This window comes from Lepus europaeus, chromosome 7 (assembly GCF_033115175.1).
Source record: "Lepus europaeus isolate LE1 chromosome 7, mLepTim1.pri, whole genome shotgun sequence".
Lineage (NCBI taxonomy): Eukaryota > Metazoa > Chordata > Mammalia > Lagomorpha > Leporidae > Lepus > Lepus europaeus.
The window spans coordinates 40,360,672-40,386,487 of NC_084833.1; the positions used below are offsets into that span (position 1 = coordinate 40,360,672).

A 25,816-nucleotide genomic window follows, 5' to 3' on the forward strand; every position below is an offset into this window, starting at 1 on the left:
TAGCATTAACTCACGTTGGACAACACATTAAGGATAGAGATCCCACATGAGGAGTAAGTACACAGTGACTCCTGTTGTTGACTTAACAATTTGACACTCTTGTTTTTGGCATCAGTAATCTCCCTAGGCTCTAGTCATGAGTTGACAAGGCTATGGAAGCCTTTAGGGTTCGCTGACTTCGATCTTATTCCTACAGGGTCATAGTCAAAGAGAAAGTTCTCTCCTCCCTTCAGAGAAAGGTACCTCCTTCTTTGATGGCCCATTCGGTTTTTTGTTTTTGTTTTTGTTTTTGTTTGTTTGTTTTTGCCAGAGTATCTTGGCTTTCCATGCTCTTCAGCTAGATCTGAATGCCTTAAGGGCTGATTCTGAGGCCAGAGTGCTATTTAGGACATCTGCCGTTCTATGAGTCTGCTGTGTATCCCACTTCCCATGTTGGATCATTCTCTCCCTTTTTGATTCTATCAGTTAGTATTAGCAGACACTAGTCTTGTTTGTGTGATCTCTTTGACTCTTAGACCTATCAGTGTGATCAATTGTGAACTGAAATTGATCACTTGGACCAGTGAGATGGCATTGGTACATGCAATCTTGATGGGATTGTATTGGAGTCCCCTGACACATTTCTAACTCCCCCATTTGGGGCAAGTCTGATTGAGCATGTCCCAAATTTACATCTCCTCCCTCTCTTATTCCCACTCTTATATTTAACAGGGATCACTTTTCAGTGAAATTTCAACACCTAAGAATAAATGTGTGTTAATTGCAGAGTTCAACCAATAGTATTAACTAGAACAAAAAAAATACTAAAAGGGATAAAGTATTAAATTGTACATCAACAGTCAGGACAAGGGCTGATCAAGTCACTGTTTCTCATAGTGTCCATTTTTAAGGTGTCTCCCAACAAAATCACATAGTAAGAGTCGGTTTACCTATCAATATGTTTTGTTTTCTCATCCATTGATCTGTTTGATATCTCTGTACTAACTTAATCATCATAAAATTGCAGTTAGTCTTGAGGATATGAGGCTGGACAAGGAGTCAAGTAATCAAAGAACTGGAAGAATTTCTGGTTTCTGTCTCTAGCCCTGCAACTCAGCTCCACTCCCTTGCATGTCAGTTCAACAATGATTTTCCCATGATGCACATGAGTTTCCTCCAGCACCAAGAGGATGGCAGGAACATGTACATTGAGCTCCATGTGGAAATGCCATGAAAAGCTTCCCAGAAGACATCACACACCCCGAACCCTGCTCAATCTCCAGACCATTTGTCTATTCAATTAAGACACCATCTCCAGTCCCATAAAGGGGTCCACAGAATGGGAAAATCTCTCTCTCTCTCTCTGTCTGTCTGTCTCTCTCTCTCTCCTACTCCCCCCTCACTCCCTCTCCCTCTCCTTCTCCCATCTTTCGTTGTGGGTTTGCCCATATTCACAATAAATCCTGCTCCCACTTTTGTGCTTTACTTGTGTTCAGGCTTTGAATTCTTATCTTGTGAGGGGGCAAGAGCCTTGAACAAAGCAACCAAGAAAGTCCCACAACCTTGATTTATAGAACAAATTTTCTGATCTACGTCTCTTTGGCATATAATGCATATTCTTATTTTCATGCCATCCATATCAAACTATGTGTGTCCATGACATTTTTATGTTTATACATATATAATATAAAATGATATGTATATGTTTTACATTTATAATTTACAGGTATAAAAAATACAGAGTGGATTTGGGAGAAAATTTATTATGGGTGAAGATTTTTCAGTTTTTCATTTTGGGTTATGTAGATAATATGATGGTCATATACCCTCTTGGAAGCAGAAGGCATAAATAAGCCTAGTTGTTTGCTTAAACATTGGACTGTTTTAGGCTGGCAGGTTGTAAAGTTAAGATACTATGACTTATTCATCATTGCATCCCAGGAATATAATTTGCACTCACTAAAGTTCTGTTTATATTTTTCCCTTTTCATAATTTATTTATAAGATATTTTGTAAGATAAAGCCAAGATAAAAATTAAAGGGGAAGAGGCATATTTATGCTTAGAGAAATCTAAAATGTCACCTTGTGAATTACACTCAGCAATGTGAATCAACAGACAGTTATTGTACTCCAACCATTAACAGTATCATGTTTAGAACTGATATCAAAAACTAAAAACCGAGCTCCTATCAGTTCCTTCATAAATGCTGATTATTGCTTCTACTTTCATAATAGTCCCTAATTTGGTTCTGAAGGATTGCCATTCTCTCATGGTATGGTACATTCCAAATACTATTTTGTGTTTCAAAACTTGTAACCTATCCAAGAAGCAAACATATGATTCAAGTGAGATCATTAGTAACTTCATCTTTGGAATTTAAATGGTCAGATTAAGCAAAAGTTACAAATGACTAAGTGTATAATTCTTTTTTCAATAATAAAACCTTTCTATTGGTTTATTAGTCTCAATATTTTGGAGCAGTCTGTGTTTTTGCCTGTCCCCAGGCTTGTTTCTCCTGTCTTCTTGATATGGTAAATCCCTGATTTTTTCAACAATTAGTTATTTTTATTTCATTTTGTCAAATATGTTTTCATAGCATGTAATCACGGAGGCCTGGAAGACAGAGAGAAAAAGGAAAAAACAAAAACAAAAACAAAAACAAAAAACTGGAACAGGCAATGCGACGCTAAATAGTGGTTTACTATGGAAACCAATAAGGAGAAAGCTCAGTTCAGCTACAGATGTTCAAAAGAGGTGCACCAAGGCTGGAAACTATATTTTATGGTATAGTCTTGAAAACACGACTATGAAGCAAATTAATACACGGTCACTTAATTATATATCCTCATGCAAATATGGCATACTTACGAAAATGTTCCCAGATTATAGAATTGGCTTAAAGCAGGAAAAACGCCCAGGATAAAGCATTTCATTTGCCATCTACCAGGCTAGATACCTGTAATAATTCGTATGGGCCTAAAGGGGTTTCATTCATTATTAAGCTAAGAAGGAGTACAGGGAAATAATGATAATGCTGTTTTCCTACTTCAAATATTTGAGAGAGGTTACCTCTGAGGTCATCTATTAAGTAACTGACATGGCAGTTTTTCTACTTTCATATCAGTACTGAAGTTGTGCCACTTAATTTCATTTCATGATTAAAACTACATATATTAATTGTTTTTAACAAAGGGAAAACTACATATTACTTCACCAGTGTGAATGCTGATGTTTGGAAAATTATTTTTAGTTTTTTTTATTTATTTTTTTTTTTTTATTTTTGACAGGCGGAGTGGACAGTGAGAGAGAGACAGAGCGAAAGGTCTTCCTTTTGCCGTTGGTTCACCCTCCAATGGCCGCCGCGGGAGCGCGCTGCGGCCCGCGCACCGTGCTGATCGGATGGCAGGAGCCAAGTGCTTATCCTGGTCTCCCATGGGGTGCAGGGCCCAAGGGCTTGGGCCATCCTCCACTGCACTCCCTGGCCACAGCAGAGAGCTGGCCTGGAAGAGGGGCAACCGGGACAGAATATGGCACCCCGACTGGGACTAGAACCTGGTGTGCCGGCGCCGCAAGGTGGAGGATTAGCCTAGTGAGCCGTGGCACCAGCCTGGAAAATTATTTTTAAATATAGAAACATAGTATTTAATTGAGCAATCATTTGCTTTTAAATGTAATAAATGTAAGTCTTAATATGGGCTTTTGCTGTTCTGAGACGGCTGCTTCTGGAAAGAAGCCTTATTGAATCTGATGAATTAATACCACAATGAGAACTGACTTTGGGGAATGATCATACATTTTGGAGTCAAAGAAACATGAATTCCAATACAAGAATAGCAATTAAATAGAATAGAGTCTCTGACAGTTTATATATCTTGGAAGGACCTCTGTTTCCTGCCACTTTGTCAAATGCGGTAAAAAAAACATGTAAATCTTGGAGTATTTTTGCTATCATTTTTATCTTGTTTTATTTTAGAAGGGAAGAAACTGACTCTAAAGCAGTATCTGACATTCATTAGACAACTATTGCTTGAAGATTTATTGTTTAATTGAATATGTAGAAAATTCCCTCTTACTCAGAGGATGTGTGGACCAAATGTTAGTTACTGCAGTGGACTCAAGAGTGGTGGTCCCCAAAACGATATGTCAATCTCCTATGGAAAAAGACTGATTACTTTTGATGACGAAGGATGTGAGGATAAAGGATTTCAAGATGAGAAAATTATCTCATGTATTAATCAATGCAGGCTTCTATAACAAAAATCACAGGTAGGGGTTTTAAAAGTTCTGGAGGCTACAAAGCCGGGCTCTCTTCCAAACTTGCAGATGTCCACCTTCCCTCCCTATCTTGACAATAAAGAGGAACTCGCTTCTATCGCTCCTCAGGATGTGAATCCACCAGATCAAGTTCCTACTCCTCTGACTTAAATTTAAGTACTTTCATAAAAGCTTTATCTCCAAAAATAGTAACATTGGTGGTTAGATATTCACTGTAGGAATTTGAAAGGACAGAATTCAGTTCAAAGAACACTGTAGGCCCTAACACCTCTGTAGGCCCTAAAGAACATCAAGAGGGTCCCTAGAAGGTAAAGGCAGAGGAAGTTTTTGAGTAGAAGAGAATGCAATAGGATCATGGAGGCCACCAGAAGCTGAGAGAGACATGGAATGAATTCCCCTCTAAAGCCTGCAGAGGAAGCTGAGTCCTGGCAGATTTCAACTCACAATTCCCAGATATGTGAGAGAACAGAAGTCTGTTGCTTTAAGTGACTGAAGTTCTGATACTTTGTCATAGCAGCAGTCGGTATTAGAACAACTAATCCTTCCAGTAATTCACAGTGTGCTAGAGACTCATTTTTCTGACTCTTAAATTTCCTACTCAGGGAAAAATAACTCAGTATTCTCTCAATTCAATATTCAAGGCTTTCTTATGTCTTTTCTGATGTAAAAGTCCAAAGCCCTAACTTTTTAAGTATTACTCAGAATTCTCATTAAACTTTATGCAATCCTTGATTACAGAAACTATTTCATAAATGGATGAAGCTGGATTCCCCAGTAGCATACTGGTCAAATCAAGACTTTCAGAATAAATGGCATATCTTAGTCCTTCCAATGCACTGTTAGAGAAAGGAGAGCATGCATATTGCATATCTCATGTTTCTCTGATTTAACTTCCCCCTATAGTTTGTGCATAGTTCAAATACAAATCATAAGACAACTGGCAGAAGTATACATTGAGTTATTTTCTAAGCTGCAGAAATACCCAAAAGAATAACCAGAGAGGATAAAAGTGCTAATATATAAAAACTCATCTTGATTTTGGACTCATAAATTTTCTTGGAATGATAAGAAATATGTGGAAATACAGATATGAACATATATATATATACACACACAGATATTCTTTGATAACATATAAGTGATTTGCATATATCACTCTCTACACATATATACTTTCTACACATCTATGTATGTATATATACATGTATATATATACGTACATGTATAATCACAATATATTTTGATGAATTGGTAGGCACTTTGAAAATTTTATTTAATTGTCTAAAACAGAATGAAATATGCTTCATTTATCAATAAGGAAAAACACTAATTAGATTTGCTGTGCTCCTGAAATACTGGAAACATAGGAAAAATATAAAATAATGGTATTTAGAAATTGATAATAGGCAATGAGGAACAGTAGTTCCTGAGAGAAAAGTGACAAAGTTGGCACACAGATCTGTGTCATTGCCAAGTTGATGTAAGCAAAAGGCAGAGAAGCCTTAAACAGTTGGAAATTATGGGTACCATAGAGACCAGTTTTGGTAGTTATACTGTTCTGCCAAGGCCCACACTTTCAGTGGACTCTGTGGGAGTCAAATTACGGGCCATATCGCCCTTGTTATGAGGGTCAGAAAAACGAGTGAAATGATTAAAATTGTTATTTTGTTTAAATGACTTAATATTTCAAGCCCGGTATAAAAATAAAATTTTAAAGTCTTTAAAGACAAGGGAAACGTCTCTTTCATTAGTAATTCTATTATCAAAGTTCACAAAATGAAGATTATTGATATTATTATATGTATATACATATGTACATATATAGATAGATATAATGTGTAAACATACATATATTCTTCTCTACTTAAAAATCCTGTAAAGTATAATTTGTATGTTTTCATCATAAAAATGGCATATGTTTGAGCATATAGGTATAACTACATCAATTGGATATCCCACATTATAAACCTGTCAAAATATCACAGGGAGCACCACAAATAGGTACAATTTTTATGTACCCATTAAAATCTTTAAGTTAATAAAAGAGTAGTAGCATACAGAATTCTGGAACAACTGAGCACATTAATGCAGGTTTTATTAAGTCCACATTTTGTGCAAAGAAACAGACTCTGGGAAGTCTATTTACTTGCCAAAACCAAATTGCACTTGGATGATAGAGCTAGTGATTTAACCCATGCTGTTAAAATCTTCCTTCCTTCCTTCCTTCCTTCCTTCCTTCCTTCCTTCCTTCCTTCCTTCCTTCCTTCCTTCCTTCCTTTCTTCCTTCCCTCCTTTCTTCCTTTCTTCTTTTCTTCCTTTCTTTCAACTCCATATCAGAACCTCCTTGGCAGATGTGAGAGTGGGTGACAGGATCCAATACAGTTCACTATAGGTCCCTTCTTCAAAAATAAATCATGTAATGACAGCTGCCAAGGCTCTATTGTCTCTCTGAAATGTGCTATTATTAAGAAAAGAATAAGAAAATGATAGCCTCTATATGAATACTCTCTCTATAAAGTGCAGTTTACTAAATACATTTCAACTCTAATAAACGGCCAAATAAATATTTGCAATGAGGAAGCAAAGCAAAACCAAAAACAAACAAACAAAAAACAAACAAAAATATGTTGATTAAATCACACTAGACAAAAATGTTGGAAAAAAAAAAAATATATATATATATATTTTTTTTTTGACAGGCAGAGTGGACAGTGAGAGAGAGAGACAGAGAGAAAGGTCTTCCTTTTCTGTTGGTTCACCCCCCAAATGGCCGCTACAGCCGGCGCGCTGCACTGATCTGAAGCCAGAAGCCAGGTGCTTCTCCTGGTCTCCCATGGGGTGCAGGGCCCAAGCACTTGGGCCATCCTCCACTGCACTCCCGGGCCATAGCAGAGAGCTGGCCTGGAAGAGGGGCAACCAGGACAGAATCTGGTGCCCCGACCGGGACTAGAACCCGGTGTGCCAGCGCCGCTAGGCAGAGGATCAGCCTGTTGAGCCACAGCGCCGGCCTGAAAATATATTTATTTAAAGTCAGAGTTAGAAAAAGGGAGTCCCATCCCCTACACACACACACACACACACAGAGAGAGACAGACTAAATGTTGGTTACCTCCCAAGAATGCTGCAGCATCTGGGGTTAGGGAGGCCAAGCCAGGTGGTAGGAGCAAGGAATTCATATAGGTATCCCATGTGGGTGGCAGGGCCCAAGCAGTTGGGCAATATTTTGCCGCATTTTCCAGTCATATTAGTGGGGAGTTGGAGGGGAAATAAAAGCCCAAGACATGAATCTGTCCAAATGGAATGCCAGCATTGCAGGTGGCATCTTTATCCAGATTCCACAATGCCAGCCCTGACAAATTTTTTTTTTAATTTTTCTATCTGTTTGTTAATGTTGGTATACTAGAAATTTGGGATGGATTCATACATAAATATATATTTGTATATATTTAATATAGGTTTTTGAGTGATGAATTGAAGTCAAAAAAGGAGTAATGTGGCTGCTGTTTATCAATAATATCCCTTCTTTAATTCATGATTATAAGACTATAAGAGAATGTGTAGTGTTACTTAAAAACAATTACTCAAGAAGGATGGCCCAAAGGGTTAACAAATCTGAAAGACAAAGTGTTTCTATGTTGTACAACTCTGCTTATCATTCAGTAAGATACTTTGTTACAATCAAAAGATAAAGCAAAATTTTAAAAGCTGCATTAATGCCCTCTTAATTCTTGCTTACCATTCTAATATAGTACTCCTTTAAAAATTCGGCCAAACATGCATTCACCATTTGTTATGGATTACCTGTATATTCCCGAATTTTTTGGTATTTCCTGAATAAAAAGTTTAAAGTTCCTGGCATTCTGTTTTTCTCTTTTTTTCCCACACTCCAATCTCACACTCTTTGCCAAAGATAGATGATTGCCAGGAGGGAAAAACAGATATTCTGGGGTTCTCAATTAGAAGAATCATTTGCAAATAGGAGCCAAGAAATCATCTCCTAGAAGTTAAGTAACTCAGTCGATTCTTGACAAAAATGAATCTTGGATTTTGCTCAAATCTTGGATTTTGCTCAAATCTCTCTTTGGTTTAATGTGAGCAGAAATTGTGGTAAATAGTATGAATAAGTCAGTCAAAAATCAGTATCTTTGAAAGGACTTCAATAAAGCCAACTCTGGGAATTCTGTGTTTTCCTGAACAAGCCACACACTATAATCAGCTTTTGTTCAGTTTTCTCCATTCGTCCCAGTACGTTCTTGTTCTGTGATTATGATAATGAATTATAATACTGGTCCAGGCTAATTCATCCCTCCCTTCCAAAGTACTTTCTGGAGATGGAGGCAAGTATGAGAGTATATCTACAGTACCAATACCAAGTGAGTAAAAAGGGTTTAACAACATTCATTGACATTTCTGGGAGAGGGAGTAAATGAGTAAATTATCCATCAACTTATCAACTTTATACTGTATCTTTGCATCAAGAAAACTAAAATACAAGGAATAATGAGTGTGGTAGATCTCCATTTTTTTCATAAAAGAAAAGTAAAACCCAGATAGTAATGAACTCATTTGTCCAAAGTCACAGATTTATTAAATTTGGTCAATACTAGCATATCAGTTTCTTAATGCTTAGAAAAAAAGTACAATTAATGTCATAAAACAACACAAATTCATCATTTTAAAGTTCTGTTAGTCAGACATCTTGCATTAGTTTCAGCAGGCTCAAGCCAAGGTGCCCATGATGCCATGTTCCTTTCTGAAAGTACTAGATAAAATGTACTCCATGGCCTTTTCCAGCTGCTGGAACCAACTCTCATCCTTAAGCTCAAGCAGCAACATTATATCTCTCTGTGATTTCTCAGTCACAGCTCTCCTGTTCCCTTCAGGTCTATTATTAATAAATTGTTATTAATTTGTGAACATCCATATAACCCAAAATATCTGTATTTTGTTTTAAAATTTCACATAGCTGATTGTAGAGTAAATGGCCTGAATTTCATGTTTGCTTTCCTTTTTAGCCTGATCTAAAAGAAGAACAATTAACAGGGGGTTGATTAAGGAGAAGCTGTTCTCATTCTGGGCACTGAAATTCACAGTATACACATAACTAATAATGGAGCAGGAAAAAATTAAAAAAAAGTTTTGTGTGTAATATGACAATTCACAGCCATTAATTTCACAAAAAACTAATGTTTTCTTTCCACAACAGAGTCACTTTATGGATTGTGAAGAGCCTTTAAGAACCACTTTATATACACATCATAATTTGGCTAATATGGAGTTATTCTCTCTCTCAGATCCCTCATTCACTGATTTATTAATTTGTTTTTTTTTTCACTCATCATTCACTGATGGCCCCAATATATTGTGGTAAACATTAAGATATTAAAGTAACAAAGATTTCCCCATGTTCAGAATTATCTCATTAACTACAGGTGTTCATTTAATGGCATGATTGGAAAATTCCCACAAATGAAGTGACCAATTTTACAGTATAATGGAAAGATATGTTCAATTGATCTTTTATCTACCTACCTTTAAGAAGCTAATATTGATAAGTGTAGGATGATTCCAAGATGGTGGAAATAGGGAGTGACATAGTATGCTAGGCTATGGATAAATAATGAAGAAAAAAAGTATAGGAAGTGTACTGTTGGAGATGAATTAGAGAAAAACCACAGTAGAAATAACATGGAAAGAAGAGAAACACCATGGACCTGTGTGGAAGGTATGGACATGCAGCACAAACATGGACACAACACATGACTCCAGCAGTCAAGAGCTGGAGTGGGCACCAACTTAGAGACAGCTGAGATCAGACGGCAGCAATTTGTGGTCATACAGCCAGAGGTGGACCATGGCACGAGCCTGACCTGGAGCCCTTGGGACTTGAGGGCCCACAGACCAAATGGATATAAAAAGGGCATATTTCTCTCATCCATCCTCCACACAATGGTGCCCGGCACCCAGCTGAGGGGAGGGCACCATTTTGGGCATGAACAAGGTGTACACACAGAGTAATTGGCTGATTCAGGACCACATATTCTTACTGACAGCAGTGGCAGGGAGAGGGCATCAATTAGCCAGTGGCTCTTGTGTTTGCGCATGATTCAGAGATTCTTGCAGGGGGGAAAATTCACAGTCCCCACTGACTTTGAAACTGGCTAGCAGGATTGTCAGGGGGCTGGGCACCCACATAAGATTGTGAGGTGCCCCCACTCTCTCAACATACCACAAGCTCTGGAGATCAAGATGCCTAGGTGAAGCAGCCACTGACCACTGGCTCTGGGAACGCATGTCTCTCTATAGACCAGACAGGCTGCTGGGGTGGAGCAGACGGTTTACAACCAGAATCTGTGGGAGCCTTATATGCTAAGACTGTGAGGACTTCGTGGCTGCATGAGAGGGTGAAGGGTGTAGCTGGGTCTCTGGGCAATCATTGTATGCAGATAAACACAATCAGAACCCTCTGGTTGCCTGGAGTGGGTCATGGCAGAGGGATCCATGCTTGGAGTGATGACTGCACAGATAATTAGTGTGGTTCATAAGGCAGCATAAATGAGTTTTGCACCCACTGGGGGCTAACACCTGGACACTGATCATTGGAAGGAGAAAAGTTGAGGACATGAAATGACAATTATATTCTTCTGTTAATAGGAGATCTACCACGCCTAGCTTAGTTGTTATCCTGGATACTTGTTCCACACTGTAGCGCTGAGTAGTGCTCCATAACAACACTGAGCTCTGGGAACACCTCTTGATATTCTCTGAAAAGGCAAACATTCCACTAAACCACAGAGGCATAGTTCAAAGATAAAAGCCATCAGAGGAAAAAACAAGCATGTATCTCCACAAATGCCTAAAAGTAAATACAGAAATTCATAAAATGAGATGAGAATAAGAAAGACCTCACGAAACACCCCACAGGAACATAACACTTCAATATTAGAATGTGAAGATGAAGAGATTGATGAAATGTCAGAAACAAGATTCAAAAGATTAATTGCAGGATTAATAAAAAGCAATCAGAAGCAAATTCACTAATTAAAGAAATCCATACATGACATGAATGGGAATTTTCCCATAAAATTGATATTTAAAGAGAAATCAAAATGAAATATTATAAATGAAGAATTCAATAGATCAAATAAAAAATGGTGGTGGAAAGCCTTAACAACAGACTTGGTGAGGCAGAAGAAAGAATATCTGAGCTAGAAGACAAATCTTTAAAAGTCTTTCAGTTGGACCAAAAAGAAGAAATTAGAAAAAAAAAATTAAAACAGTGTTGAACATTTATGGCATGCTATCAAATAACCCAACATACGTCTTAGAATTTACTCAAGGTGTGGAAAGTGAACAGACTAGAAGGTCTATCTATGAAATAATTACAGAAAGCTTCCCCAATTTGGTGGAAGAAAGGAATAACCAAATAAATGAAACACACAGAACTTCTAAGACTCAGCCAGAGAAGTCTTCACCATGACACATTGTAGTCAAACTTTCAACAGTAAAACATAAAGAAATGACTCTAAAATAAGCATGAGAGAAACATAAGATTACTTTCAGAGGATTTCCAATTAGACTCACAATTGATTTCTTTGCAGAAACTCTATAGGCTAGGAGAGAATGGAGAGACATAGTTCAAATCATAAGAGAAAAAAAAAAAAAAACTGTAACCAGAGAATACTGTATCCTGCAAAGCTCTCACTTGTGAATGAAGGCAAAATAAGGACTTTTCGTAACAAACAGCGGTTGAATGACTTTGTTACTATTCTTCCAGACTTAGAAATGATATTGAAGGATATGCTGCACACAGAAACACAGAAAGATAGTCATCATTATGAAGGAATGTGAAGGCAGATAATCTCCCAGTTAAAGTACAAAGGAAACCCAAAGTAAACAATAGGAATATTTATGCAAAAATGGCAGGGCCAAATTGTTACTTATCAATAGTATTTTTGAATGTAAAAGGGCTAGCTCTTCAGTTAAAAGACACAGACTGAATGGATTAAAAAAAACAAGACTCATATCTTTGTTGCCTACCAAAAACAGATCTCATCATCAAAGACACATGTAGAGTAAAAGTGAAAGGATAGAAAAAGATATCTCATGCTAATGGGAAGCAAAAAGGTCAGGTGTAGCCATCTTAATATCAGACAAAATAGACTTTAACACAAAAACTGTTAAAAGAAACAAAAAATATTAGCTAATCAAATCCAACAACACATATGAAAGATCATTCATCCAGATAAAGTGGAATATTTCCCTGGTATGCAGGAATGGGTCAACATTCACAAATAAAAATTTGTGCTATATCACGTTAACAAACTGAAGAACAAAAACCATATGGTTATCTCAATAGATGCAGAAAGAGCATTACTGAATGAAATTTATAGATGCAATATGATCTCAATAAAAGTATGAATGTCAATCTTCTCAGATAAAAAAAAATGCCAAAATTCATATAGAAACAAAGGATAATTGCTAAAGCAATCTTACACAACAGCAACAAAGCTGGAGGTATGATGATATCAGATTTCAAGACATACTATAGGACAGTTACAACGAATACACCCTAGTAATGGCAGAAAAACAGACTTGTAGACCAATGGAACAGAATAGAAACTCCAGAAATCAACCTAAGTATATATAATCAACTTATATTTGATAAAGGAGCTAAAATCAATCCCTGGAGCAAGTACAGTCTCTTCAACAAATGGTGCTTTGAAAATTGGATCTCTGCATGCAACAATATGAAACTAGATACCTACCTCACATCTTACACATAAATGCACTCAGAATGGATGAAGCACCTAAATCTACAACCCCATACAATCAAATTAATAGAGAACATTGGAGAAACCCTATACAGCATTGTAATAATAAAGGCTTCGTTGTAAAGACCCAGAAGCACTGGAATCATAGCCAAAGTGTAAAAATTGGGATTACAGTAAGCAGAGAAGTTTCTGCACTGCAAATAAAATTACTCAGCAAAGTGACAAGGCAACCAACAGAATAGGAGAAAATATTTTGCAAACTACACAACTGATAAAGGGATAATATCCAGAATCTGTAAAGAGCTCAAGAAATTCTACAAAAGCAAAACAAACAATCCAGTTCAGAAATTGGCTAATGACTTGAACAGACATTTTTCAAGAGATGAAATTCAAATTGTCAATAGACACTTGAAAAATGCTCAGGATCACCAGCCATAATAGAAATTCCAATAAAAACCACAATGAGGATTCACCTCACCTCAGTTAGAATGACTTTCATACAGAATTCAAAAACAATAAATGCTTGTGAGGATGTGGGGAAAAGGTACACTAATCCATTGTTTGTGGGAATGTAAACTGGTATAGCCACTGTGGAAGACAGTGTGGAGTTATCTCAGAAATATTAATCATAGAAAATCTTGTCTGGCCACTGTTTATCCAGTAAAGTAACTATCAGGGCATGAATCATTAAAGGAGAGAAAAAATAATGAGTAATTGTAAATAATGAATATATGCCTATTTATAGAGCTGTACATACCTACTTATTGCTGAGAGATTCAATAAGCAAATCAGGTTAAAGTATAGAATAAAACAAAAGAAAATTGGTATTAACTATGGTTTTCCTGATATATTTATTGAGAGGTGAAGGCCCTAGTGGTAAGATACCAATAACTCAAATTATTAAAGCATATATGATTTTAATATTTATTGTTTACATTCCAGAATTTTAATTTTTTTCTGTTTTCTATTCAATATTTTCATTTTTTGTGTCTGAAAGACCAAGTAAAACAGATCTGTTGGAATTGATTTCCCCCATGCTAAACTACCTAAATGCTTCAGCCAGATGAGTCAATAAAGCAATATACAGAAATGGAAACTATGGTTTTCAGAGAATGCTAAGGCCAAATCATCAAAAACCAATACCATATGTCTAATCTTTAGCAAGAACTTAAATTTTAGGAACCTGAGATTCTTTTTCTGGTAATATAATGTTAAGCTGATTTATTTGAAAAAAATGAAATATTTATTTAAAACACTGAACATTTTTCCTAAAATATAAATTTAAAAGCTTGTCACTTAGGATAAATTTTGAAATTGTGTTGAAGGTATTTCTAGAGTAGCTGGGAAAAAAGAGCTCTGAAAATGTGAACCAGTCTCACACAGACACTAGAAAGAGAAAACACTGAAAAGAATATTCTATGTTAGGGAATATAATAAGTGGTAGCACGGATATATAAGAATTTCAATAGGGATGTCATCCAGTAGATTAGCTTATTCAGATTTCACAATTTCTTGGACAAATTATTATACTTCAAAATAAAATGTAAAAATACAAGATAGGAAAAAATAATTTTTTTTAATTTGAAAAGTATCTGGGTATTACAAGAAATAGCATTTGGAAGTAATTTCCATATGTCTTTTTGAAATACTCATTTATTCAGAAAATATTGATAGGTCATTTTTTGTATGCCATACCGTGTTCTAAATGTGTGGGATATGAGAATACTAGTGAGCAAGAGATCCCTGTTCTCACAGAGCTTACACTTTAGCTAATTCAATGAATCCAATTCAGTTAAAATTGTTGGCAATCAATAGGACTTCATCACATTCGATAGTATTATAATAATAAGATTGGTAAAATGGATCTTCCAACTTCTTTGCGCATATATAAACACATACAGAATTGATGATGAAGGATGTTTGTTTATTGTGTACTAGGCTAACTCACTGGTGGACCTCAATTTAAGTCACCAATCACTAAGTGTGAATTTACTAAGAGCTTACTTTCTGAGTGACATTGATGAAAAGTAAACTTGTTAAGAAAATTATTTATGATGATTCCACAGCCTTGTTCAGGAAATAAGGACAAAGTACCAATGTGGACTATTTTATTATGCCACAAAATCACAGTAGAAATGTTTGAACAGAACAGAAGCTTCAAAGTTAAACAGAATTGATATGTGAGGTAAATCTATGTAAGAGGAGTAGAAATTCGTCAGGATTCTAAGTAAGAATTGAGAAAAAGTAAAAATATTGTAGATAGAATGAAAAAGCTTGAAGAATTTGCGAGAAGCCACAACTAGTTAAATTCAGCTTCTTTCCCTTCCTAACTTGAATAATACTTTTAAATACTGAACCCTCAGCTTGTTTAATAAGCTCATTGAGCATGTGCTAATTTACAAACTGTCTTCTATTTTCTATATTCCACAACTTCTATTTTCATTCTTGTCATCTCTAATCCAACATTTCCCTAAATGGTTTTCTAAATCTCATTTTTACATTCATTTTTTTAACTCATCATTCACTTTGTAGGATACCCAAATAGTAAAATTTTAAACAATTATCATCACTGTTTGGTCATATATTTTACCCAACTGATAAGAAAAGGCTTGCAAAATCTAGAATGCTGTACTTTAATAAAATTAGCTTTTGTTAATGCAAATAATGTAATATTAGATTTACAATTTTTAAACATAAATAGAAGTACATAAATATACACTTAAAATATAATTATTGTATAGGCTGTAAAACATTTTGGTAAACGTCAAGGACATCTATTCAATCATCTCCCTCCCTCCTGCTCCCCACCCCGCTTTCCCTTTTTCCTTCTGGGCTCCTCATGTGACCCTGCTTCCTCACCTGCCATGCCCAGCCTCCACAGACAATGAACTACTGGGCTGCCCAGTACTGAACTGTAATCTTTAAACTGAAAACTAAGACAAATCTTTTCTTTCCCAAAGACGCTCCTCTAAGATAGTTTAGTTACAATAATGGAATGTGTACTAATACAGGACAATGATTCAATTGCATCAGATTCTATATAGAGCACACTACACTGCCTTTCACATAGCATATGGCCAATGATTATTTGCTTAATAACTATGTGAATTATAATACATCTTTGTATCTTCTGTAAAAAAATATGATATGAACTTATAGAGCCTTGAAATGCCATTGTTACAGTGTTCTAAGAACAACTGTGTGTCCTGGATCACTTGGGAACTTCCTCAATTCTCAACTTCCAATTTCACTTTACAAGATATCTGCAAAAGTGTTTATTAGTAACTGAATAAAATCTTTACTTAATTTATTTATATGACTTTATATGCTTAATTTTTCAGAAATATAGGTTGAAATTTAAAATATTATTTTAATTAAAAGATAAAATAGTTTACTTTTACCTAAATACAGAAATTCAGCAGAATTCTATGCATTAATCCATCATGTCTCTTTAATAAATTAGAAATTACATTAAAATATAAATATATAATATTTTATGTAATATGTTTATACATACAATATGGTTGGAAGGTATCATTTAGAATTGTGTATTCCTTTGGTTAGATGGATTACAGATGATATTTAAAGTGTTTTCCTCTTTGCTTTCCTATGTACCTACGTATGTCCAGATCTGATAATGGAGAATGGAGAATGATGGAGATTGGGAGAGAATTTAGAGAAAAACATTTCTAAAGTCTGGCAATCATTTTTTGCTTTTCAAGTTGTAATTAAAGAGCCTGTAGTTTCCAGATGACCAAACTTGCTACATTTGAAAGAAGTTTGTGTAACTAGGCTTTTATGAGGCAGAATTATTTCTTTATCACATATGATAGGCAATACTAACCTAGAAAAAACTGACTTTAGAGCTACCAGAACTTAGTTTAAACTGTCTTCTCTATTTGACAATATAAGTTGAATGCCATAATCTTACATGGTTGCATTTAGCAACTTGATTAAGTGGACTAGCATATCTCTTTGTTTTTCCTTAAAAATATATTTATTTATTTATTTGAAAGACAGAGTTACAGAGAAGTAGAAGAAGAGATAGAGAGAGGTCTTCCATCCACTGTTCCATTTCCCGACATGGCTGCAATGGCTAGAGCTGAGCAGATCCGAAGCCAGTAGCCCGGAGCTTCTTCCTGATCTCCCATGCAGGTGCAGAGAGGCCCAAGGACTTGGGCCATCTTCCACTGCTTTCCCAGGCTATAGCAGACAGCCGGATCAGAAGTGGAGCAGCCAGGACTTGAAATGGTGCCCATATGTGGCACTACAGGTAGCAGCTTTACCCAATACATACAGCACTGGCCCCCAGCATATCTCGTTGAATGTACTACAAATGCTACTCATCTGGAAATTTGTCATGCTCAGTTTCATAAAAATCCAGATGTCCCTAGAATTCATCCTTTGTTTCAGATTGAAATATATAGGAAGAAAAATATCATCAGAAGGATGATTTTCAAAAAGTATCTTGCTGGTCTGTCTACAGGTAGTAAGAATTTAATATTGCTCCTGTGAGCTAATATCAAGGGCTTCAGATTGTTGATGTTCCTTTAATTCTCCATTATATAAGCTTCTTTAGCTATTGGACAGTAAATTATTGGTGTGTCTTATATTTTATGAACGTTGTAAGGATATCCTTGAGATGTCAAACTATAGTTTAGCAAGAAACTGACCATTTTTTGGCATGTTATATGTACTCTAGCACAAAGAACAAAGAATGATTATAGGCTACTAATGTGAAATCTGATTTTCTACTATATGGAACATAATTGCCTGACAACACCAATTCCTAAGCATGGTTCCTAAGCTGTTTTCTTATTTTTTGTCACAACCATTTTCTCTCAGTCTCTTGGCAAACTATTCCCTTTCTGTGCTGTTTTAAAAGACACAATGTAATACAAAGAACATGGATGATATATTCTTAAACTCTAATATTCAAATTCCTATTTGTCAAGTTATACATCTCCTTTATAGTTACAGCAACTAAAAAAAACAAAGTGTATATATATATATATATATATATATATATATATCCTTAATTGATACTTGATGTATTCAAATTACTTTAAGTTATTTATTTAATGTATGACTTAGGTAAATTGTATTCAAGGCTTAAAACATACTTCTACTTACTGAGGTTGCTAGTAGAATTTTATGATGTAAAAAATCTGATAGTTTTTCCCTCTTTAAAACTGTAACACATATGACAATACCACGTAGTCATATTCTCTGTGGTTTTCTAGATGATCCTTTGTATAGAGTTGAGGAAATAGTTTTCTTTTTTAAAAATTTGTTACATATTTATTTTGATAGCACAATAACAGAGAGTGGTACATGTGCACACACACACACAAACACACATACAGAGAGAGAAGGAGAGAGAGAGAATAGACACAGGAACTCCTATTTGCTGCTTTACTCTCAAACGCATGCAATATCGAGGCCAAACTAGGAGCAAGGAAATCAATCCAGACCTCTTATGTGGGTCACAGGGTCCCAAAATGGCAGGTGCCATTTTGTACATGTATTTCGTGTCTTCCAAATCCTTTTCACATCCTTTCCTACCTCTGTTACTAAACGCAATCATTCTTTTTCAGTACTACAGAGAAGCTCTCTGTGCATTCCTCCACTCTCCTTCTCTTCATACCCAAAGTCCCTAAAAATACTGTCTTGTTTTCTTACCTCTGTTTCTTCACAAAGTCCTCCAAGTTTATATCCTTATCATTTCTGAAATCTATCTCTTCTCCTTTCCTTCTGCCACTACTATCTTTCACCTTGAATATAAAACTTCTAAACAATTTTGTTTGTTCATTTTTTTTTCCTAATCCTCCCTTCTAATTACTAGAAGGTTATGCCCTTAAAACAATAATCTGTTAAAGTTTCCCTCATTTGGAACTACTAATTCATTCTCAATGACTTCTAACTGTAAAAAGAAAATAGTGAACAAATTTTTGGGGAAAAATAATGAAAAAGTCATTGACATATTTATTGATTTCCTCATAGATTTCCTTTGACATGTATATAAAAAAATTGTTGGAAATGAAGTTTTTAGGATTAAGAATATATACCATTTATACAAAAACAAAAGAAAAGTTGAAGCAAGATTTCACTCTGGCTTCTGGCCCAGCCTGGCTTTGGCCAATCTTGTTTTTATTTATTTATTTATTTATATTTTTCTTTTTGACAGGCAGTGTGTATAGTGAGAGAGAGACAGAGAGAAAGGTCTTCCTTTTTGCTGTTGGTTCACCTTCCAATGGCCGCTGAGGCCAGCGCATCATGCTGATCCGAAGCCAGGAGCCAGGCACTTCTCCCAGTCTCCCATGTGGGTGCAGGGCCCAAACACTTGGGCCATCCTCCACTGCCTTCCCAGGCCATAGCAGAGAGCTGGCCTGGAAGAGGGGCAACTGGGATAGAATCCGGTGCCCCAACCAGGACTAGAACCCCCCGGTGTGCCGGTGCCACAAGGCGGAGGATTAGCCTGTTAAGCCATGGCGCCGGCCAACCACTCTTGTTATTTAAGGGATGGACCAGATCCATTAGAGAATGAATTAAATCTCTGTTTTTTTTTTTTTTTTTTTGTCGGTTTCTATCTGCCTTTATATCTTCCTGCTTCTCCAATAAATATTTTTTTCATTTAAAATTTTTTATTTAATATATTCTAATGCATTAGATTCTCATTTACAAATGCATGATGATTATCACAACAAAATCATCGTCAATTTTCATGTTCTTGTAATGTTAATAAAAAAGGAATAGATTCAATGTAGTTCATAGATACAATTCTAAGCTTCCTTCTTTTTCTCCTTTTTTCTTTTTTTCTTTCTTTTGTTTATATATATATATATATATATATTTAAAACAAATTATGATCAAAGGCTTCATGCTCCACTGAATAAAGAGTTCAACAAGTAAACAATACTGATCTTATTCAGTAGGAATATAGGCAAGAGATATAAAAAAGAATCAAATGAAAATATGACCATGTCACTCATACCTGCTAAATTTTAAAATAATCACAGATCAATAAAACTATAGTAGTATATCATCTTCTAGCATTTGTTTGATAAAAATATAAAAAAAATTGACAAAATTATATTTGCAGCAATACTGATAGACAGGCATTTTATTTATTTTTTTCTTTTATAATTACAGCTCACAAACCTAAGGAAAACATGCAGTATTTGTCTTTCTGTATCTGGCTTATTTCACATCCATTTTGATGGAAATGACAGAATTTCATTCTTTTTTATAACTGGATAATATTAGATATTACATAGATATCTCGTGTATTCTTTCTCCATCCATCCAGTGACAGACACCTTGGTTCGATCTGTATTTTGGCTATTGCCAACAGTGTATGAGGTTGCTTCTTTCTTCACATCCCTGCCAGCATTTCTGACTCTCTTTTGAATAACAGCCATTTTGACAGGGTGAGTTAATAGCTCATTCTAGTTTTGATTTGCACTTTCTAAATGGCTAGTGATACTGAATTTTTTTCATATATTTGTTGGCCATTTGTATTTCTTCTTTTGAGAACCACTGTGGCTATTTGTCCATTTCTTGTCTGTATTGGTTGTTTTTCTGTTGTTTAGGTTTTTTAAGTTGTTTATGTATCTGTATATTAATGCTTTGTCAAATATTATAAAAAGTATGTGTCTCATAATTGAATATAATTATTAATTAGAAGCTAATGCCAAATAATTTAATGACTCAATCTCTAGTACAATGTAGATACCATGAAAATCAGTATGCTTTGAAGCATTTCCAATAAATTTTAATGAAAATATAGTAAAATAAAATGGAACTTCATGGGCATTCATTTTTAAGCTTCATTTATTTTAAAGGCAGCAAGACAGAGGAGACAGACAGAGAAGGAGAGGGAAATATCTTCCCCTGGTTCACTCCCAAATGTCCCCACTAGCCAAGATTAGACCAGGCTGAAACCAGGAGGCTAAAAATCCAACCAGGTCTCACATGTGTGACAGAGACCCAGTTACTGGAGTCATCATTTACTGCTACCCAGAGTACACATCAGCAGGAAGCTAGATGGGAAACAGAGGTGGTGATTGAACCACTGTGTTTCAATGCTTGTCGTTATTGAGCATGGTTTTGTTACTCAGAGAACATTCGATACTGAGATTTTCATTATATAAGTATGCATTTCTAAATTTACAGAAGATAATATTTCTACCAATAATTTTTGTTCCAATTTATTTTAACTTTAGACGGTTTAAATTCATTATATAACCAGGCTGATAACAAATTGTCTGAAATGTGCCTGTGCTGATGTTCATAGTGATACTCTAGTAGTCTAGTTCTGTAACTAACTTTCTCATTATATAATATTTTGAATAAAGAACACAGTAAAGCATGTAAGGATTTAGTTTCAGACCATCCCTAAATATAAACCTGTGTATAAGTATAAAAAATGCATGAGGTCCTTGTGTGTACATTTTTAGTGTTTTAAATATGTATTTTACGATTTATAATATATACAAATATTTATGTATTTGCAGTATACATGCTCATATAAAAACATGAAAATATGTCATATGCATTAAGATTCATAAAAAGTCTTCTGCTTTTTTCCTACATTTAAATATTTTTGAATTACACAAAGGTACATTTATTATTTTCTAAAAAATAGGCATCACTAAATGAAACATTACAGTACATATATTAAAATTGCCTAGCTTTCCATAGTGTCACTAGTTAAATAGGGTTTTTGTCAATAATTATTTTACTCTTCTGCATATTATTATGCAACTAGCTCTCCCATTCAAGAAGTAGAAGAAAAAAAACTATGTTGATCTTGATAATGATACTCAATAGGCTGATTTACACACACACACACGCGCGCGCGCGTACACACATATTCCCCTGCATTTCATTAGCTCTGTGGATTAGGAACTTGAGTTATAGAGTTTGCAAATTTCTCTCATATAAATACTTACAATTTCAGTCTAATAACTTAATGTCATTAACGTAAATTGGAAAGAAACATGCAATAGTGCATTATTACATAGTATTTTTACCATGGAGATTCAAAGGAAATAATATACTTAAGAGCATTAATTAGCAATATGTAGTAGCTTTGGCATTTACCACATGGATTTTATTATACTGTGTTTAATTACAAGTGCATATAATTAATATTTAGTATGAATGCATTTAACAGTTGAGTAGTACAAATTCTAAAAGAATTAACAATTTTTCCAAACATGTATGAGAGCCTTGATGGTTCAGTGTTAGAACTCTCAACTCCCAAATATGTATGAGTCTGGTGCAGTAGACCATTAGAGTATTCATCATTCTATAGATTCTATATTTGTATAGAATATACAAAGCTATGTATATTCTGATTTTGTCTAGTAAAATGGACAAGGAAAATCATGGTTCTTAGCTCAAATATAAATTGCAAAATATGTCAGCAAAATATAACAGGAAAGAGAGATCCAAGCTGTCTAAATAGGGCCTAAAACAATAACTTAGGCTGCTCTGGGATAAGAAAGAACAAAAGAAGGACTATCTTTCCAGAAGTCTGACAGAAATTTTTGGTGAAGAAGAAAGAAAAAAAGAAAGAAAAGGCCGGCACCGTGGCTCACTAGGTTAATCCTCCGCCTGCGGTGACGGTACCCCGGGTTCTAGTCTCGGTCGGGGCGCCGGATTCTGTCCCGGTTGCTCCTCTTCCAGGCCAGCTCTCTGCTGTGGCCCGGGAAGGCAGTGGAGGATGGCCCAAGTGTTTGGGCCCTGCACCCACATGGGAACCCGGGAGGAAGCAACTGGCTTCAGATCAGCGCAGCACGCTGGCAGCAATGTGCTGGCCATAGCGGCCACTTGGGGGGTGAACCAACGGAAAAGGAGGACCTTTCTCTCTGTCTCTCTCTCTCTCTCTGCCTAACTCTGCTTGTCAAAAAAGAAAAGAAAGAAAGGAAGGAAGGAAGAAAGAGGAAGGAAGGAAGGAAAGAAGGAAGGAAGGAAGGAAGGAAGGAAGGAAGGAAGGAAGGAAGGAAGGAAGGAAGGAAGGAAGGAAAGAAGGAAGGAAGGACAGCAAAGACTCCAGTAGGGCAAGAGAAGACACAGACACCACTGCAGCCAGCCATGTGGTGCAGCTAGCAACTGGTTGTGAGCCACCGTCTTACCATGTCAAGGCAAAAAGAAATTATTTCACACCCCTCCATGCACAGTTTAGCTGAGAGGGAATTTCACAGTCACCCACTGACTTTTACTGCTGCCAGGGGACCTGACAGGGTTCTATCTGACTGCCAGGCTTGGAAATGGAAAGTTGCCTTGCTTCCTTCCCTACAGCAGAGTGCCACACTCTGCAGCCAAAACTAGTGCAGTGCACCTCTGTTCTCCTACTGGCATCGTAGTCAGAGTCACAGCAATGTGTAGAGAAAAGGACAGATGCCCTGTTTCCGGCACCTGCAGGAGTTTTGGGGCATTAGTCCCAGAGCTATGCTTACACACTCTACATGAAAAATGGGGATTCACCTTAGCTTCTGGAAGCTAACACCAGAAGCAATCCATAAAGTAAAATCAACTCCCACTCTGGGAAATCTGGGTAATGACCCACCATACTGTGCAACTCCAGCAATGTAACAATTCATTATAAAATTCTCATTGCCACTGGAATCTACTTGGTGGACATGGGGAAGAGTCTACTTGTGCTCCACCTCTCTGAATGCATACCCTCCAGGCTAAAATATCCTTTATACTTTGTATTCACCTGGGAGGACTGGAACAGGATCCAGTTTAAATCCCCTAGTCCTAGGACTATTATATTATAAGCACAGAACCAGTTAGACTCTTCTAACAGGACACGAGGAAGTGTCCATTCATATTACACAGTCCTGGAGACACAGCAGTTGGTGCCGTAAGCCCTAGCAACAATATAGCTTGCCAGTAGAAATGGCAACAACCACCTCTGTCTCCCTCAGCACCAAAAACATTGCCCTAGATACCACATTTTCCAGAGACAGTGACACTGAAATTTCTGTGGACCAAAGATACACACCAAGGAAACCCCCTTATTCAACTCAAGCCATATTCTACCCCTACAAACTGCAACATACTAGTCTACTATTTCATTTATAGGGACAACTGACAATGATTAAAACAAAAGAAATCACTCATAAACTACATTCGTGGGCCGGCGCCACGGCTCACTAGGCTAATCCTCCGCCTTGCGGTGCCGGCACACCTGGTTCTAGTCCCGGTAGGGGCACCGATCCTGTCCCGGTTGCCCCTCTTCCAGGCCAGCTCTCTGCTGTGGCCTGGGAGTGCAGTGGAAGATGGCCCAAGTGCTTGGGCCCTGCACCCCATGGGAGACCAGGAGAAGCACCTGGCTCCTGCCATTGGATCAGTGCGGTGCACCGGCCGCAGCACGCCTACCGCGGCGGCCATTGGAGGGTGAACCAATGGCAAAAGGAAGACCTTTCTCTATGTCTTTCTCTCACTGTCCACTCTGCCTGTCAAAAAAAAAAAAAAAAAAAAACTGCATTCGTAGGCTCACCTAGAACTGAAGTCAAAGCAAGAAGCCAAGTGATACCCTGCATATCAGCTAAATCGTAAATTCTTTTACAATAAAACTTACTCTATAAAGAAGAAGGTATGAATGCACCAGATGGGCAGAAATGAATATAGTGACACAAGAGACAGGAAGAAGCAAGGTAGAATGATGGCTCCAAAAGAACACAATACTCTTCCAGAATTAGATCCTGGACTGCAGGAAATCTATGAATTGGCAGATATAGAATTCAAAACAAAGATTGTGAAGAAACTCAATGAGATGCAGTAGAATCAACAGATTAAAGAAATGAGGAAGTCAATGAGTTCCATAAATGAAAACATTACAAAGGAGATAGAACTCATTAAGAAAAGAAAAATGGAGGGCCGGCGCTGTGGCTCACTAGGTTAGTTCTCTGCCTGTGGCACTGGCATCCCATTTGGGCACCGGGTTCTAGTCCCAGTTGCTTCTCTTCCAGTCCAGCTCTCTGTTGTGGCCCAGGAAGGCAGTGGAGGATGGCTCAAGTGCTTGGGCACCTGCACCGGCATGGGAGACTAGGAAGAAGCACCTGGCTCCTGGCTTTGGATTGACGCAGCACCAGCCATAACGGCCATTTGGGGGGTGAACCAATGGAAGGAAGACCTTTCTCTCTGTCTCTCTCTCTCACTGTCTAACTCTATCTGTCAAATAAATAAAAATTTTAAAAAAAGAAAACAAAAATGGAAATTTTGGAGCTTAAAACTTTAATGACTGAAATAAAACATATGATTGACAGTTTTAACAGCAGAATAGACCAAGTGGAGAAAAGAATTTCTGACCACAAAGACAACAATTTTGAAATAATCCTATTAGAAATAAAGAAAAAAAAAACTCAAAAGAAGAAAGCCTACTCAAAATATGATATATAATTAAATGACTAGATAGTTCTATTGGTATTATTGATGCAGTAGAAAAGAAAAAATGCATTGAGAACCTGCTAAATGAAATAATAGTTGAAAATTTTCCAGGTATTGAAGGATACGTGGACATCCAGATACAAGAAGTTCAAAGAACTCAAGCAGAGTACCCAAAAGGCCTTCTTCAAGGCATATTTTCATCAAATTATCAAAAGTAAACACAAAGGGAGAATCCTAAAGATAATCAGAGAAAAGCATCAATTCATGTTTAAAGGAAAACTAATTAAATTATCATTAGGCTATTCAAAGGAAACCCTACAGGCCAGAAGAGAATGGGATGGCGTATTCAAGGTCCTAAAAGAAAAAACAAAAACAAAAAAC

General features: G+C 36.4%; 1 protein-coding gene across 1 annotated transcript in view; it reads right to left on the reverse strand.

Moving 5' to 3' along the window:
- The window catches only part of LUZP2 (leucine zipper protein 2), a 293,256-nt gene that overhangs the window by 36,541 nt on the left and 230,899 nt on the right, over positions 1-25,816 (reverse strand). The window lies entirely within an intron of this gene.